This window comes from Pteropus vampyrus, unplaced genomic scaffold, assembly GCF_000151845.1.
Source record: "Pteropus vampyrus isolate Shadow unplaced genomic scaffold, Pvam_2.0 Scaffold755, whole genome shotgun sequence".
NCBI classification, from domain to species: Eukaryota; Metazoa; Chordata; class Mammalia; order Chiroptera; family Pteropodidae; genus Pteropus; species Pteropus vampyrus.
Window position 1 is genome coordinate 591,465 of NW_011889536.1, and position 18,582 is coordinate 610,046.

The 18,582-nt window shown below is 46.3% G+C and overlaps 1 long non-coding RNA gene and 1 pseudogene across 1 annotated transcript; both read left to right on the forward strand.

The window, feature by feature from the left end:
- The first annotated feature begins 1,136 nt into the window (after nt 1-1,136).
- On the forward strand, nt 1,137-17,934 carry LOC111734080. Its single transcript, XR_002778300.1, has 3 exons — nt 1,137-1,231; nt 3,769-3,888; nt 16,644-17,934. It is a non-coding gene; the product is annotated as an uncharacterized LOC111734080 (long non-coding RNA).
- On the forward strand, nt 12,515-12,633 carry LOC111734083 (annotated as a pseudogene).
- Nucleotides 17,935-18,582: the final 648 nt, after the last annotated feature.

Here is an 18,582-nt window from a genome sequence, read left to right on the forward strand (position 1 = left end):
CACAGGCTTTTGGTTGCTCTACCAGAAAGGAATCCTAAACTTAGGGAGCCTGAATCTTTTATAACAGGAAGTAAGCCTACTTGAACTTTGCCCCAGTTTTATAGAGAAATAATTAACATACATCATTGTATAAGTTTAAGATATATAGCCTAATGGTTTGATTTACATATATTATGAAATGATTACCACAATAGGTTTAGTTAATATCCATCATCTCATATAGATACAATAAAAAGGAAAGAAAAAAATTTCTTCTAGTAATGAGACCTCTTAGGATCTACTTTAATAACTTCTCTACATATCATACAGAAGTGTTAACTAGTCATCACGTACATGACATCCCTAATACTTATTTATTTTATAACCGAAAGTGTATACTTTTTGACCACCTTTTTCTAAGATATTATCTTTATTATACTGACACTAATCTAACTTTTTCTTTGCTCTGGAGAGACACTGTCTTCCAAGGCTGTTTGCTATGCAAACATTCTTGTAAAGATAGTTCAGAACAAAGTCAGTTAATAGCAAGACATGTAGAAACACAAGAAGCCTATGGGAAGCTGTCTTCCCACAGCGTGCTCTCTCTCAAACTAGAGCAGAAAGCTTTCTGAGCTAAGGCCACTCCTGATGCAATGAGGAGCAACAGAAGATTTTGGGGTTCCAGCAGTTCCTAGCAGGCTCCCGCTCACTTCACAGCAATCATTCTTTGCACTGTAGCCAGATGAGATCTCTGAAAGGCACATCTGACTACTTCTCAGCTGAAAAGTCTTCATTGTTCTCTTCTAATGTCTTCACTACTTAACATGGCCTAGAATAGTATAGTGCTGGGACCAGCAGATCAGCATCACATGGGAGCTTGTGAGAAATGCAAATTCTCAAGCTCCACTCTAGGCATATTAAATCAAAATTCTGGGTGGATGATCCAGCAGTCTGTGCTTAACAAGCCTTCTTGGTGACTCTAATGTATGCTCAAATTTGAGAACCATTGGACTGTTTCATGATCTAGCTCTTGCTTGCTCATCTCTTAACAGTTCTCAATAATTTGTCAGATCGTCAGAGACATAAAGTTTTCTCTCACTTATGATCTTCAGTACTTATGTTTGTATTTCCCCTTTCCTAGAACATCATTGGGTACTCTGGAAGTTCTCATGGATAATTCCTACTTATCCTTCAGTTTTCAGCTTCATGGTCACCTCCTCCAGGAGGTTTTCCTGTCCTCCCACAAATCTGGGTAAGGTCCCCTCATTTGTGCTTCCAAGGTCTCTCTCTTTTCCCCATCATAGCACGTACTCCTTGAAATGGAATTACCTGCCTAATGTCAGACTTCCACTGAAAACTCCACAAGGGCAGTGACCATATCTGTCTTGCCACTCCTTTATCCCTGGTCCAGAGTAGGCATTCAACTGGTACTTATTGATAAATTAGTTAATTTAATTCCAGGTCAGTTAGGTCAGTGGCTATGAGGATGCCACATCTAGGGCTGGAGGCACTAGTCAGGAATTCTGAACCTTCTACTCAGAGGCCTGATCTCCAGGGAACATTGCTATGAAACCCAAAGGAACCCAACTCACCCTTTCTACTATAATCCACAGGATTCTCTTGAGTAAAGAACTAGGTCCTTGAGCTCCCATCCTATCCACTTTGGGGACATACATACTACACCGGCCCAGGCCAGTGCAGCTTCCAGGGGCCGATGGCAGTGATCCTGCCTGTAGGAAGCATCATCTCAATTCTAGGAAAGGACTAGGTGGAATGATGGAGGGGTGGAAAGTAACTTTTGCTAAACTCTTAGGTACTTTAGATACATTATCTAACTTAACCGTTACCCAACAATCATGTATAATTGTTATTAGTTTGCCCATCTTGGAGATGAGTAGAACAGAAGCTCAAAGAAGCTGAGAGGGTCTTCAAGGTCACAGAGCTTCTAAATGGCAGAGCCAAAATTCAAGAATAGGTTAGTTCAACTCAATACTATCACACCTCGTCCTCGCTTCTCTGTCTTGGGAATGCATTCAAGGAGAGGTCGCCAAAAGCCAAGAGATTTTGTTGTTCTAGGCCCCCACCATCTGGTTGCAGAGCTGGAAGATCCATAGAGTCAGAAATCCCTTAGATAGGCATTATTGTAAAAAGGGTAAGTCTCAGGAATCAGACATCTGCTCAGCAACACTAATTAGGTCACTCTCCTTTGTCTCCTCACTTGCAAAACTGGAGGGATGGTTGACCTGTATGTCTTACAACATCTCTCTCAGATCTGAGAGAACTGAACTCCTGTGGCCAGCTTCCATGCCCTGCAAAACCTGATGCAGACCATACCAATGTCAGGCTCACTGTGCTTGGGGAAAAGAAACAGTGGCATACTTAAATTGACCTTCAACACTGATCAGCTCTCTAGCTCTCCCCACCCCCCCCTTCAGGTCTAAATTAAAGGATGGAAATGAAGGCAGGAGTAGCAAGAGTCTTGAGAAGCCCTTGACTCCCAACCCCCAAATGTTCAGTAGTAAGTATAGCCAATTAAAACAGTGCTCCTCCACTTGGGCTGTGCATTGAAATCACCTAAGGATCTTTCAAACCTGTTGATGCCTGAGTCTTACTCCTGAGATTCTGATGTCTTGGCTGTAGCCTGGATGTTGAGATTTTAAAATGCTTCTAGGTAATTCTAACATGTAGGTTGGGAACCACTGAGTTGGAATAAGACCAGCATTACCCCTCTATCCACATGGTAATATTTTCGTAAAGTGATAGATGGCCTATACTTTTGATTGGAATAGCTACACTTTATTTATTCCAAAGATGGGGCTGCAAGATTGTTGTGTGCCCCTAGTAACTTTAGGTTGTACTGAACATTGTGTGTTGGACCAAGAACCTCTTGGAATTTTCATTTTGGCCTTTCCATCTTTCTAAATTCCAAGTTTTATGGCTGCAGGGTAGCAGCTTTGAAAAACAGTGGTGTGTAAGAAGACAATGTCCTATCAGGCAATGTCCTATCAAGTAACAATATCTTCTTAGTTAACATGCCTCCTCCTACTGGGCCTGGGGAAATGAGGGCGTTGGGTGGCAGAAGTGGCAGGTGCAGACTTGACTGGCTGGCCCTAAGAAATGCTGCGAACCTTGACCTGAGTAATCACTGGGGCAGCTGTCAGGCTGGAGCTGGGCTAGAATCATCCATTCAATCATTCAAGGGCTGAGCACTGCACCTGACCATCCAAGTAGAGTTGGCGGCCAGGCGTAGAGAGGCTCGGGGAGTAAGCTCTTTGAGGCTGTCTTAGAACAAGGGCTCTGCCCTAGCATCAGCTTATTGGCCACTCGGATCCGTGCAACAGGGACACAAAAAATTTAAAATTTCAGGCCACAGCTGCCCAAAGTGTGTTGATGAGAAAGGGCAAACTAAATCCCTGGTTTCATTCCTTTCCCCAAATGGAGCTCACATAAAGCCTTTAAACCATTGGCTTTTATCTGTTTTTAGTGTCCAATTTAGGCCTTTGCAAGGGGCTCCCTCCAGGGCTTTCTCAATCACAGCCAGATAGAGTCTTTGAAAGCTCATCTGAGCTCGAAAATAGAGAAATATCCCTCTCCATTGTCAAGTGACAAGTGATGGCACCTAGATAGCTTGCTAGAGTACACAGAGGACCCACTCTAGATGCCTTGGCTGGGGTGGGCTTTGTCTGGAGAGGAAGGGAGCAGTCCCAGCAGGGTTCTGAATTGCCTTTCTTCTGGGTGCAGAGACTCCCCTCTGAAAGCCTTTCAACAAAACATTGTCTGTCCTCTCAGCCTTTCACCTGCAGACATGAAGATGTCAGTTCCTTAACCAACCACCAGGTGCCATTTGCAGAGATATATGCATGGGAAGTGGAGGGGAGAGTGCTGAAGAAGACCGTTCTGGCTTGCCTAGTAAGTAACAACAGCTCTCCTTTTTATTGCTCAGCTGACTTCTACCAGCTTCCACTAGGAACTGCATTAACCACCTACTCTCTGCCTAGTTTTCCTTTTCTTGCCATGGCATTTATCTGCCTTTTCTTCCCACATACATTGATTGAGCAACTACTATATGCCAGGCAGCATTAGGTATGGGAATTGCTCATGGTAAGTGTAAGAGACAGAAAAGCAAATAGGTGATGACAGAATGGCAGTTAATTGTGAAGAGAGAAGAAAGCATGAGGTGCCAAGATGATCAGAGGGGGAACAGAGAATCTACTTGAGGGCTCATCCTAGGGTAGAGACTAAAAGGAGTCATAAGCATCCCAGGCAGGAGTGTCGGGGTAGAAGGCTCCTTTACCTTAAGAGATCAAGGCCCCAAGGAATATTAATGGGTTTCCCAGGGCATTCCTGGTTTATACCTGTTGTCCTGACAACAAATTCATTCTAAATATGTCACAGTTTGGATGACAAATAAGTATAAATCAAAACTGTTCCTGAGAACCTATAAATACTATATTCATAGGACATGTGTAATCCAAGATTGAAATTTTATTTTGTGACAGATTCAGTCTGTTGTGTCTTCGTATATGTATATGGCAAAGGGCTGTTATGAAAAGTGTGTATGCTAGATCCAAGCCACTAGACAGTTTTAAAACTGACTTGGGGGGTTACAGATGGTGGTCATAGATACAATAAAAACCACTTATACCTTTTACCAAGAAGAGAAGGTGAACAGTCATTGGGTGCCTATTGTGAGCCACACATCTTCCTATACACTACATATTTGGGCACTTGTTCAGCTTCACAATGAATCTAGAAAATAGATATAGTATGCTCAAATTCCATATGAAGAAACTGAGGCTTAGAGAAATTCCATAACACAGTTATGAGGTCGTGCAGGTCCAGGTAGCAGATTATATCTCCTGACTCAAGGCCAGTGCTTCCTCTGTGACATCACAATTCGTGAGAGAATGACTTAGGCAGCCCTGGCCAGAGTTATGGTAGCTCCAGCTTGCTCCTCTTCTAGTCTTGATACTGTCACCAGTCCCAAGGGATTCTCTAACTTTGAGAAGCATGTTTCCTGGGAAGCATTGGATGGAGTCCATCCTAGCCTCTGACCACTTGGCTAACTACTCAGCCCTTGCAGATCTCATCCCATGACCCTGCAGGACAGGTAGGAAGAGGGACCTTGACTGGAAAGGAGGCAGGAAACAGATTGGGCTCCCTCTGGGATTGGCTCTGTCCCTACCAGCTATGTGTTCTTGGGCATGTCTGCCCCTCTGGTCTATGAAGTGAAGGATGTACAATGAATGACTGTAAAGATTCTTCCATTTTTGATGTGGCTGTGATTCCAGGGTTGACATCCTTACTTTTGTCATGAGCCCATCATAATTCTGGTGATTAAGCAGTGGGAAAATAACATCTTCAAAAACCTTTCTGCTTTCTCATTGCTAATTGGAAAAGCAGATTACCTGGCCATGGCTATGGCTGAGGGTCCCAGAAGCCTGGAGATGAAGTTGGAGACAATCAGAGACTGGGTGGAGGTGATTGTCTTTGCCACCGTGAGGACATATGGCATAAATGTGCTGCAGGGAGTTGCTGCTCCCTGTCCATTGCTTGGCACTGGGCCCTGGGTCCCTAGAAAGCGGGTGGGGGACTTGGCTGGGAATCCCAAGTTTGCTGGGGAGGAAGGTAGGGCTACTTTTCCAGGATGTTTAGCAAATAGCCCAGCTGAGACTTGCCTCCAATAAGTCCTCTCATCATGAACTCCATTCGCTGGCATCCTTTCCGGACAGCAGACTCCTGCGCTGTCCACTTTGAGAACAGCTCACTGGCTCAAGGCTTCAGAACACCTGCTCTGTTCCCGCTCCCACCCTCCAACAGTGGGGCAGTGGTTCCTGCTTATTAGCGAGGGGCCTAGCTATGACTATGGAGATAACGGGGAGAAAACAATGAGGGATGGAGATCATTTGCACACCCAGACTTGTTCTTTATGCTGTTGTCAGGGTGTGCCAGAACAGTGTGCTCTTACCTCGCCTTCCTCGAGTGTGAGAGCTGAGAGACTGAAAAGCACTGGGTAGGGCTCTACCTAGGTGCTCCTTGTTGGGATTTTGGCCATTCCTAGACCATAAGGGAGTTAGTCCCTACTATCTAAGGGCCTAACAAGGGACTGAGGGACCCTGTTCTTGGACTAGTGCAGGGGCTCTTTATTTCCAGCTTGCTTCTCCCTACCCCAAACAAGGCCTAGGACACTGAGCACATCACCAGCCCTCCTTGACTGAGACATCAACCTCCAACCAAGGTCCCGGTGTCTGCTATGCTGGGGAACCACTGGGCAGAGCCCAAGCATCTGTTTTCCCAAGTTAAGGCCATGACACTCCATCCTCAGAGACTGGGGGCCATAGAGCAATTTCAGACATTTCTGTGTACATTTGTGATAGTTCCTCCTATAACTTCACTTTGAATCTACCTTGCCTCTTACCCTAGCCCATAAATGCCTTCAGCGTGAGAGGTGCCTCTCACAGAACATTCATTCTGGGCTCTAGGAAGGAGCTCTTGTATAGTTCAGTTGAATAAGGAGCCATGCAAGTTTGGCTTATGACATTAATAACTGCATATATCCAGTATCTTATGCAGTATTTTCACATCTCTGTTCTTATTCAAGAGTTCCACTGAGTCCTGTGAGGAGGAGGGCAAATGTTACCACCACGTACCTTATAAGCCCAGAACCTGGGAGGAACAATGACTTGACTAAATTCAGGCCCCCTGAGCAGGCCCAAGTGCAGGCATGCCTCCCTGTGCAGGCCTCTTCTCTCTCATGCAGCAATCATAGGCTCTCTCCCATGTGTGGGCTCTTTGGATCTAGCCTGAGAAACAGGAGACCCATCAGGACTGATTAGCTGAGCCCACAGCGGGGGCTGAAGGCCTAAGAGGCCTGGGCTGTGCCGGCCTTCTGATGAGTCTGGAGCAGTGGGAGGCCCTGAAACCCAACTATGGTGCACAGCCAGAGAGTTGGGTGGTGATAGACACACTCAGCAGAACGGCTACCTTAGGAGCTATTCGCAGGCCTTGTCACCTTTGAAGGGAGCAGGGAGACAGAATATAGTGCTTGGCAAAACAGAGCCAGGGTGCTGATGCAAACATTGACTGCATCCATGCCCTGGCCTTTCCCGAGTGGGCGACCTTTACAGTGACAAAGTGCATCAGCTGAGCATAGAGGGTGGTGAGCAAAACAGGACCACGTGATGATTCATTCTGCTTTGTGGTGCTCAGTTGACCCAAATTTGACCCCTGCCGAGATTCCATCATCTCAAATTCCTCACTAGGCTGTATTGCTCACAAGCATGGATTCTGCAAAAGCCATATCCTGCTCACCAGCTCTGACATGCATCTTGCTGCTCCTGTCCCTGGTCTGTTGGATGCCAGTGTCCTCTCTGTAGCTCCTCTATTTCTTACTGCCAACCATGCCCCCTCCATCTTCCTCTCCTCTGTCTCCTCTCCCTTCCCCAGCACACTTTACAACATACTGGCTGCAATGATTCAGGTTCTCCCTTCTAGCATTTCTATGTCTTCTCAGGTTTTCACTCTGATCTCTGACCCTAACCCAGTCTTGGCTTGGAAGCCTCCTGAGGGTCCTACTGTCCCTCTCAGCTCCCATCTGAGGTTCAGCCCCAAGAGACTCTCACTGTTTCCCCTCTGCTTCCATCTTCAGCCAGTCATCAAGTCCATCCCAAATCTCCACATTACAACCAGATTTTCTCCATTAATGATATCATTTTCCTCCACTGAAGTGCTAGGAACAGAGGCAGCCCTGGCAACTCTGCAGCTTATTAAGTTACAGCTGTCCCAGGGGACTGGGTATGACTAAACATATAAGCAGGAAGCCAGACCATGGCAGAGAGGGCAGGCTATTGTAAGGAATGCTTGGCAGAATGAGGCACCAGGCTAGAACCAGATAGATGGTTGTAGTGGGAGCTAGGCTCTGCGCCCCTCCCAGGACCAGCAAAAACCTTGTCCCACCTGATGCAGCACCTGTCTCCCACCCACCTGCCCTGCCATTTTCCAGCCTGTCCTCCCACAAAATACCTGCCAGGCCTTGTGCTAGGCACCTGATACTAGAACTTCCAAGGACAATCCCTGCCCTCCCGAGCACCCACTCAGTAGAAATTCAGACCCCCAAACCAGATGGTTACTGTGCTGTGTCTCAGCAGTAAAGCATCAGATTTATCCTCAATTTAAAGATTGTTTGCTGTAGGCAGGGGTGTTTAAATTAAGACATTTCCCTTAATTTTTGTTCCTGCTTTTCAAAGTGACTCATCCACTGGAGAAATTTTGGATGACAGAGACCTTGAAACACAAAATAGAAAATGAAATTTTCACTAGTCAGGACATGCCGACTTTTCCAGCTTCTCTTCCCTGTGCCTGGTCAGGAGGAGGAGCAGTAAAGCAGACAGCACGGGGATGTGGTTTGCCCTGTGTGCTCAGGCCCTCCATTTCTCCAGTGGTGAGGGTGACATGAGATGTTGTGGGAAGGTCTACTGCAGTGCTGCAAGGGGAAATGCAGTGTTGTCATGGTCTCCATCCCTCACCCTGCACTCTGTCCTCCTGAAGCCCAAACTGCCTTCACTTCCCATTTGTCCTCTCTCATTGCCTCAATGCACATTACATGTGAACACTTACATGAGAGGACTTTCTAGGAAAGTAAAGGGCTTGGGCTCCCTCCCTCTCTTCACTCCCTTATCCTGAGAACTAGGGGAGAAATGAGAGGTCAACTCTCCAGGGATATATGGGAGCCATGGGTTGCTAGGGGACAGGATGGCCTGGAAAGCCCAAGATTGTAGGTGCTAATGGATCCCTCTCCACTCTTTACCCTCAACTCCAAGGTGCCTGTGTATGTTAGGTAGAGAGCGTCAGAGAAATGAAAAATCTGTTCCTTGAGCATGCAGGGCCTGTGATTTTACTAGGAGAGCAAATCAACACAGAGGAGACAACCTCAGACAGGGCAGGTTGGCTTGTGTTCATTTCTGAGGGAGTCAGACAGATCTAGGGCTGGGGAAGCTGCCAGATGGGAGCATTTTGGGAAGTTCCTGTAATGCAACATGAGAATTGCTCCCCTCGTTCCAAAGCTTCATTGTTGGCTGTAGTCAGAGTCTGCATTCATGTTGACACTCCTGTCCTCTTCTGGAATTATTCACTCACTCAGTTTCCATCAGCAGGTGTTTATTGAGCACCTACTATGTGCCAGATACTGTGCTTGCCCTGGGGATATAATGGTAAGCAAAACAGATATGGCTCCCTTCTTCTAGTACAGGGGTCCTCAACCCCTGGGCAGTGGACCAGTACCAGTCCATGACCTGTTAGGAACCAGGCCACACAGCAGGAGGTAAGCAGTTGGCCAGAGAGCAAAGCTTCATCTGTATTTGCAGCCGTTCCCCAGTACTAGCATCACCACCTCAACTCCACCTCAGATCATCAGATTTTTATAGGAGCACCAGTCCTTGGTACCAAAAATGTTAGGAACTGCTGCTCTAGTAGATTCTGAACCCAGAAGCAAGATGCTAACAGATTCAGTGTTTGGTGAGGGCTACTTCCTGGTTCATAGAGAGTGCCTTGTTGCTGTGTCCTCACATAGTAAAAGGAGCAAGGAAGCTCTCCAGGGCTTCTTTCATAAAGACACAAATCCCATGGCTGAGGGCTCCACCCTCATGACTTAATCATCTCTCAAAGACCCCTCCTCCTAATGCCACTGCTTTGAGGATTAGGATTTCAATATGTGAATTTGAGGGGAACACAAACATTCAGTCTATAGCACAATGATTCACATTTCTTATCTTAGGCCTCATCAAAATCCTAAGAGATAAATAGCATACCTCAATTTATAGACAAGGAAGCTGAAGAGACTCAAAGGAGCAAATTATTTCATCCAGAGCTGGCATGGGTAGTTCGTATCCAGGTCTGGCTACAGAGCTGATGCCTTTTCCACAGCACCACGTTGTCTCTGGGAAACATGCAAAACATCCATCTCCCTTCTCCTGTCTGAGCACTGCAGACACATGAACACCTTGAATCCCATGGAAGATTGCTCCCACTCAAGGCTTTGAAGAAAATTCTAGGGAAAGTGACAACGAACTCTTGCTTCTTTTCCTTAACTTCTGCTTCCCTCCTCCCTGCATCTTCTTAGTTCTGGCCATCCCTGTCTCCCCTCTACCCACTTTCACCCCCAGAAAATCCAAAAAAGGCTTCATATGGCTCTATTTAAAATCCACTTTCAGCACTCAAAACTGGATCTGTTTTCCTGGTGGGCTCTGGATCTCCATCTGGTTTGGAGGCTATTTTTATTTGCCAGATACAGATTAGCTGCTAGGATCTGGGGCTGAGCTGCTGGAGAGATGTCTTTATCTACAGAAGGACAATTTAAAAACTAACTCAAAGCACAGAGAACAAATAAATTCTCTTTCTGTCCTCAGCGCTCTCCATCCTCTTTCTATAAGTAATTGCTGAAGGATTTTTGCTTCAAACAGGCTCTTGTTTATATGGAGCTTGGGGTGCTGCAGAGTAGACTGCGGACCAGCCTGCTTCTGGCCAGAATTGCCAGGCGAGGGAGACGGCGGCTCCAGCCAAGTCAGGAGAGGGCATTTCCTTGCCCAGGAGCATGGAACAGAGTGCTGAGGCTTTCTGAGGAGTCATGTCTTCATTCATGTGCTCTGTGTAAGTGTTTCTGTGGCAGGAATCACCTCCCCTTTCTCTAGCCATTAAGAAAGGGATCTTCAGGTCTGCTCTGGCCTGAGCTCAGAAAGGGCATAATTAATTACATCATCAATGTCCTGATGTTTCAGGAGCTCATGACACCTGAAAATATAGGCGTCTGCATCACCCAGGTGGGTGGTGATCAGGATGTCCTGGCTGGGGAGGCAGAGGGGACTCAAACATGGGAGGGATGAGGAGGTAAAAAAAACTGTGGGTTCAAAGAGAAGAAAGGGAAGAAGAGCACAAGCCTGCACCTCTCTGTAGTCTTCATTTACTCCTCACACTAACCCTTGGAGGAGAGCTTTCCCATCCCCCTTTATAGATGCTACAATTCTGAGGGTGGAGGTCTAAGCACACCTGGCAATTTCAGAAACAGAGTTCAAACATGCGTCTTCTGTGGAAAGTTCCAGATCTCTCCACTGTGCTATGACTGACCCTGGAAGAGTTTAAAGGAGCTGGCGAGGGTTCAATGAGCAGGGAGGAAATGAGGATTGAGAAAAGAAGGGAGGGGATATCTTTCTCTGTCCCTCTCCTGTCCCGTTCTTCCCACAGCCCTCCACCCTGACCTCACCTGCGGCAGCTGCCCCTCTTCTATGGACTGAACAAGCCCCTTGTCATGGTCAGCAGCAATGTCGCCCACATTGGGTGGCCAGCCCTAATCTAGCAAGGGAGGAATGGTCTGTCCTTTCAGTGGCATGGGGCTCTGGATGATGATGAAAGTGATCATCGAAAAAGTAAGAGCACCTGAGAAGGGCCACTCTGGGCTGGGTGTGGGCCAGAGTAAATGGGAATAGGGGTGCATACAGGTGAACTCAGAGCCTTTAGTCTAGATTTGCCCTGTGCTGGCTGGGCATGTTGCCACACCTCAAAGGAAGGCAATGGATGGAGGTGGCCAGCATTAGGGACTACATTTGTATACTTGTTCGAGGCCACTATTATCACACTTCTTTATGAATAAGAACACAAGACTCAAAGGTCATATACATATCAAGCTTTAGATCTGGCATTTGAATCCTGGTCTGTCCCATTCCAAAACTAGAATTTCTACTAGAAAAAAATAATAATTACAAGTAATGTTTCTGGAGGGCTCATTCATGTGCTCTGCTGAGCACTTCAGAGATACCATTTCACATAATCCTTGCAGGGTTCCTATTTTGCAGACAAAGAAATTGAAACCGAGAAAGATAAATACTTTTCTATGAGTGACAGAAATCTTAAGTCAGGGTCATTCCCAAAGCCTGTACTCTTAACCTCTAGGCAAGCTGTCACTTAAAAATGGACCCTAAATAGAAAAGACTGAGCGCTCACATTTTATTCAGGGCAGGTGTGGCACTGTTTGGCTTGAGGGCTGAGAGGAGGGAGTCTGTGGAGGAAACAAGTACTGAGTTGTCTCCCTTCCTGCCCTGGGCTCACCCTTTTGGAGTTAGTACTTAGCACAGTATCACCTACACCTTTGTTTACGTATAAGTCAGCCCATGACTGGAACAAAGCTCCATAAGGGCAGGGACTGAATCAGTTAGTACCTGGCTGAGAGTTAACAAGTGTTTACAGATGAGGAAATGAGGCCCTAATGATCTCAGTGGTCTCTAAACCCAGAACTCTTAGTTGTCAATGGTGATAGACATGGCACCTCATGTAAGTTTGGAGAGATTGCTACTTTGAAATCCAAGGAACTCCTAAGGTCACCGCACAAACTTCTGTCTTCTTTTTTCTCTCCACTAGTTAGTTTTGCCCCTGCTTTGTGATTATAGAGGCTGAGGGAGTGGGAAAAAGCAAACTTACACCACAAAGGAACACAGTTGTGCCTGTTGTCTCATGGTATGATTTTGTAGGTGTCAAAACTGAGGTCCAAGTATACGGCCATGCCACCCCAAACAAGCCTGATCCCGTTTGATCTCAGAAGCTAAGCAGGGTCAGGCCTGGTTAGTACTTGGATGGGAGACCACCTAGGAAGACCAGGCCCTGTAGGCATAAAAAATAAAAAAAAATAAGGGATTGTAAGCTGACAAGGTCCTTGCAATCTGTGAGATCAACCAAGGGTTGCCTCGCCTAAAAAACAAATAAACAAACAAACAAAAACCAAGGTCCAAGAAGGGCAATGCTGCAGACTTAGAACTAAGTCCCACTGGAAGGATTCGATTCTCATACAATAAGACTGAAAAGTTTTGCCTTTCGAGATGTAGACCCTCCCTGGTTTTATTCCTGTAAAAGTGAGTGCTGTGAGTTCACAGTTCCACCAGAGGCAGTTAGCCATCAGGATCACATTTGAGGGAAGGAGGAGCTGGGTGGGTGAGATCATATGGGCCAGTATAGTCTTCACATCCCTGATGATGTAGGTGATGAATTTAGATGATAACATTTTTATGGTTACTTTCCATATATAATAACAGGGGATATGGCTTTCCACATATAATAACAATGTAAAATTAGTTTTCAAAAACATATATAAGTAAATGCAAGGAGTCAATTTAAAGTATGAAATAATGTGATTTGACTTTAGAGAAACAATGACTTAAGGTCACTGTTCTAAAAAGACATCTCCTCAACAAGCCTCTGGCAAATCATGGACTTGGGGCAAGGCATTGCCCTTCTAGGAAAACCCTGTTTGAGTGGTAGACATCTTAGAGACCACCAGGCAAATCCTTCATGTCACAGATGAGGAAATTGAAGCCAGAGCTGAGGTCATAGACGGAGAGTCAGCACACACCTTCTCAGAAGGCCTTGTTCTAAATCACTTTTCCTCTCAGAACCACGGGGTTCAGGGCTGGGCCAGTCACCCAGATCCCCATCCCCACCTGTGATGTGGAGAAGCACTCACTGGGTGAGGTTTTAAGAACAGTGGTCTTCAAAATTACCTAAGAAGCTTTGAAAAAATATAGATGGCCTGGCCCCCATCCCCAGAGAGTCTGATTGGGTCATTTGATTTGGGGACAGGATTCAGGGAAATTTCTTTAAAAATCTCCTCCTAGCTGCCCACCCTAGACTGGAGACCAAAGAGCCAACATGAGATGCTTCAGTTGAACACTCCTTGGGTTACCCCATCCCTCTTCGGGATTATCTAGGCTCCCCCAATACCTAATCCAAGAAGAGAGAGAAAGCGGCAGAGACAGAGAGACAGAGACAAAGAGACAGGGAGAGACAGGAAGAAAGAGACAGAAGGAGGAGGAGAGGCGAGAAGAGAGAGTGAGAGTGAGCAAGCACTCATGGGAGGCAGATCTGGCTTGGATTTCTGGCTATACCACAAACATTTACAAAATGGGTTACCCAGAGCATCATTCTTAACTTTGAGATTCAATGGCCTGTAGATAAAATGATGATAATATTAACCGGTACCTCAATAAATTGTAGTGAGGGTTAAATGAAATAATCCGTGTATAGGGCTTAGCACAACATCTGGCACATGCTGAGTCTCAATAAATGCAAATCCTGGGCACCATCATCTTTATCGTTAAAGCCAACAGCCAGAATGATCCTGTTGTTAAGAGAAGCCAGGCACTCAGCTGTAACATTCCTCAAGGAAGAGAAGAAGTTCATTAAATGGCTTGGAATTAACATGGTGGGAGAGTGGAACTTAATTCCTTGTATCCCCGGGGGGAAGGAGTCTCTTTTGGAAGAGATTTGCATTGGCTTTAGTTGATTGCAATTATGCTGTCCTTCTCCATGCTGAAAATAAAATGAAACCTAACGAAGTTCCAGGTTTAATTGACATTTCCTGGGATCTGTTATTATATCGCTGTGATTGTTCTGTGCCACTAATGAGCCTGTGCTAGTTGATTATCTAAGTGTCTCTCCCATCACTATTCCATTATTAATGATCAGGTATGATTGTCGTAGCCAACAGCTTGAACATGAAACAGGCAGGGACAACTCTGAGAACCTAACAGATGGACAAATGGCCAGGGTGGGGTGGAGTTGGCCCAGTGGGCAGGGTGTGCTGGCTGACAACCTGGTTTTCAGAGTAGGTAAGGGAAGGGGTATAGATGTTAATGTGATATGGAACAATACTGAGGAGTGGGTATCATGCTGGAGGATGTAGTGGGCCAAGTGTAGTGACAACTGAGAGGTCAGAACCTAAGAATCTAATGAGGGGAAATGTTCCCTATAAGTTGGTGGGTTCTGAGTCAAGAACTCTTAATTCTCCTCCTACCTTGAGTAATAGCCAATGACTCATGAGAAACATAAAGAAACAAAAACTAACATTTCTAAATTAATGAAGTCTTATGAGCCTGGGAAATGGGAAAGGACCGAAGTAAAGGGCAAGGTGAGGAGAAGACCATGCAGGCCTGGGGGTTCATTTTGAGGAGGTAGTGAGCACCTCTCTCCTTCTCTGATTAGCTGAGATCCCCAGAGCAGGGGCTTGCTTACATTGCAGTAAGGGGAGTTGGTGAGCCCAAGAGAAGGCAGCCATTTGTCCTGGACATAGTGGGAAACATGTGTGCAGACCGGGGCTGGGTAGGGTGGCCTCAACAGAGCCTTCCTAGCCCAGTCTTTAACCACTCGCCTTCTCTTACCTCAGAAGGACAGGAAAGAAACCTATATGCTGGTGCTATGAGAGAAAATTGGAAAAGTTTCCTGGAAACTGCTAGTATTGACTCATATTGGTCTTCCTTAGCAATGGTAATGAGCTGGGCTCCTGGGTCTGATGGGGAAGAGCTGCTTCACCCCCTGCATCGCCACTATGGGCAGGCTCCCACTTGTATCTAGAGAGCCTACGTGTATCCAGCCTCTTCCCCAATTCCCCTGCCTTTCAGGAGGTGTCCTTTCTCAAGAACACCAGACATGATGAGGTCATGTTAGGCACTCAATTGCTGCCAAAAATCATTCTTCAAAGATTAGCGTCGTGCTAATATAAAGTGTAAGCCAGTCACAGGAGAGGGGAGAGGGGTAAACTGATGAAATGGAGGGGGAAAACTCAGAACCAGAAGAGAAGGAATTGACATTTTGAACATAGTTTTATAATGGAAGAATTGATCCCAAGGCCGCCTCCTCTGCCAGTTATAGGCATAGGGGCTGCTGAGGTTTCCCAAAGCCTGTGGTGGGGGCCACCTGTTCTGTTACCCTTGCTGCCTCCATCTCGCTGTCTTCATGGCAAATAAGCAAATGGTGGAGTGGGGCACTCCTGCAGCCGTGGTTTCCCAGGCAACACTCAGGTGGCAGCCCACCCAAGACTGCGAACACTGGTTTGTCCGGCCACCATCACTGTGCTGCGAGGCTATTTCAGAGCAATGGAGGCTTCTGCCCACATAGCCACCCATAGTCCTATCAACATGCACACAGTTGCTCCTCTGTTCGCTGCTGCTTCTGCAAGTGGGCTCCTGGCTGCCTGTCCATCCATAGCATCCACCCTCAACTGTCCACCATACAAGAGACTGGGCTGACCAGCCAATCTTGAGGAGAGCATGCAGAAGGCAGAGACCCTTGGCATAGGCAGCCTGAAGACTTCTCCTCCTATTTTCAGGGAGGACTGAAGAAATCTGAGGCCAGAGCTCTAACTAGGAAGATGCCCTTCCCCTGCTCTGTTCCCCTCAAGACTCTGGGCTAGTCAGTTATAAGAATTATGATGAACACAATCATAATAATCCTGTTTTGCATATCTTTTGTCTTCCTTAAGTAAATAAAACAGTCATTATTATTATCTCCAACTTATAGAAGTGAAAGCTGAGCCTCACAGAGGTTAAGTGACCTACTCAACGCCACTCGGTTTAGAAATGTCAGGCCCAAACCCAGTATGCCATAAAAATGTATGGTCTAAGGATCTCATGATCTCCAAAGACTGAGCTGAGTTGATCCGAGTGAAGAGATGAAGTCTAAGAAACCAGATGGGGTATACTGGCCTATGCTGAACACAACTACAGAAGGTAGTTGTGAAAAGCAGAGACACTGGAATAAGGAAGGGGAGGCACTCAAGGCATTTGTCTCAGTAAGCTTGGAGCTGAGGACTAGGACATGGAGGCTGACTTGGCTTCTTTTCTCACTCTTAGGCAGGTTTCCTCGGCTGCCTCCCGGACAAGCAGAGAAGAGACAGGTCTGTGGCTTTCCCCGGCATCTACTGGAGTTTCCTGGAGAGGTGCAGATTCCAACCCTATCGACACGCTAGAACCAAGCATTGGCTCCAGAGCAGTAACCCTGCAGCCAGCACAGGTGGTTTCCAGCAAGGCCAACCCTCTTGCCCCCTGCATCAGAGATGGACCACTCAGGACCTCCCCACACCTTTCCTGGGAGAGAAGCAGCTGTGTTGTAATTAAAATTCTCCCAGGAAGGAAATTTCATTCTGGCAGCTGAATGAAATTTTCCACATCTCACAATCTTTGTCAGGAAATTTAGATTGCACAGATTTTCCGGAGTCTGTTCCATGCCAGTCACATTTACCTTTACGTTGTCTCAGGTGATCCTTATCACAGCCCTGCAGGGTTGGGAGGGCAGGACTATACCAATTTTAGAAACTAGGAAACTGAGGCTCAGGTGCTTTGGGTGAGTCAGTTCCCCACAGGTAGTAGCTCCTAAGGGTCAGAGCTGGGATTTAAACCCTTTGATCTCAAGTCCTGCATCCTGTCTACCTGGTAATTGGCCACAGCTCCATCAATAGTGCAGTCACTTTCCTCTGTGGATGAAGCAAACAGTTCTGCAGCACTTGCCTGACAAACTCTGCAGCCACTTCCCTGAGCCAGGGACAAGCCAGAAATCCAATGGGGGAGGCCTGGTGTCACTCTGCCCATGCCCCTCCAACCCGCCCACAGGCCCGCCCCTTAGAGTAGAAGATCTGGAAGATTCCTCAGTCCTTGTCATCCTGTCTGTCTCTACTCCTTCTGCTTTGGTCTTGAAATGTTGAGTTGATTATATTTTGTGCTCAATCACGAGAAATAATCAATTCGTAATTAAGAGCATCTCCCAGCTCTTTCCAAACTTTCCTCAACACCCCTCTCCAAGAGTTTAGCCACTCCATTTCCTCCTACCACTACCCTCTTGCCTTTCCCTCCCACCTGCCTTTCGAGAATGGAATTGTTTTAATGAGATGTCTCTGTTACAAATGACCGGTTTGTAGTAATTATATTTAGTGTGGCAATTGTGGTTTAAAAATGATTTAAAGAGGAGAAGGCTCCAATTTATTAGGTGTCAAATTTCCTGTGAACTTTTACCTGGAAGCCGCTGCTTAGACACGGAGAGGGCCATCTCTGCCACCCTGGGCTGAGCAGTAGTCCTGAATTATTGATGGTTTGTGGATGTCGTTGAGAGATTTAACTTTTATTAAAATAAACGAATCTTGCAACAACAGTTTGGCTTCCAGGGTGTCCCACCTGCTGTAGCAGAGAAGAGCAAGAAGGGTCACCACCCAGGAAGAGGTTCTGGAAGAAGAGTGTGAACTTCAGGACTCATTGCCTGAAGCGATTCCATGCAGGATTTTGTTTTCTGAGGAAAGTCAACATCGTGCGTACCTGTCCATCCCTTTTTAATTCCATGAAGAGCATTGTTGAAAGCTAGTGGTGGGTAGTGTTCAGGACTTCTGACTCTGGAATTAACCTGGTTTCAAATCCGGGGCGTGTTCCTTTCTGTCTGTGTGATTTTGGGAAATTAGTTGGTCAATAGGGAGGACAAAAACACTGCAAAGTCTGCCTGGGCCTCAGGAACCCACACATTTTCCCCAGCTAGAAACTCATCTGGGAAAGCAAGTTCCAGAATTAAGGAAGCAGAATTTTCCCTGCTTCAATTCTGATAAGAAGTAGCCCCAAGGGAGCTGGTAGATAGCTATCTAGGCTAGCCAAACATGTTCTGCAGGGTGGTCCAGTTGGGCCTGTCACTTCTGACTTCCTGAGAAATTGCCATGAAGTGTAGGATATGACACCAAGAAACAGGAAACTAAAGTTTTTCAGAAACCCCTCCTAGAGGGAGAATTTTCCCCAGAGGTTATTGTGCTTATTATAA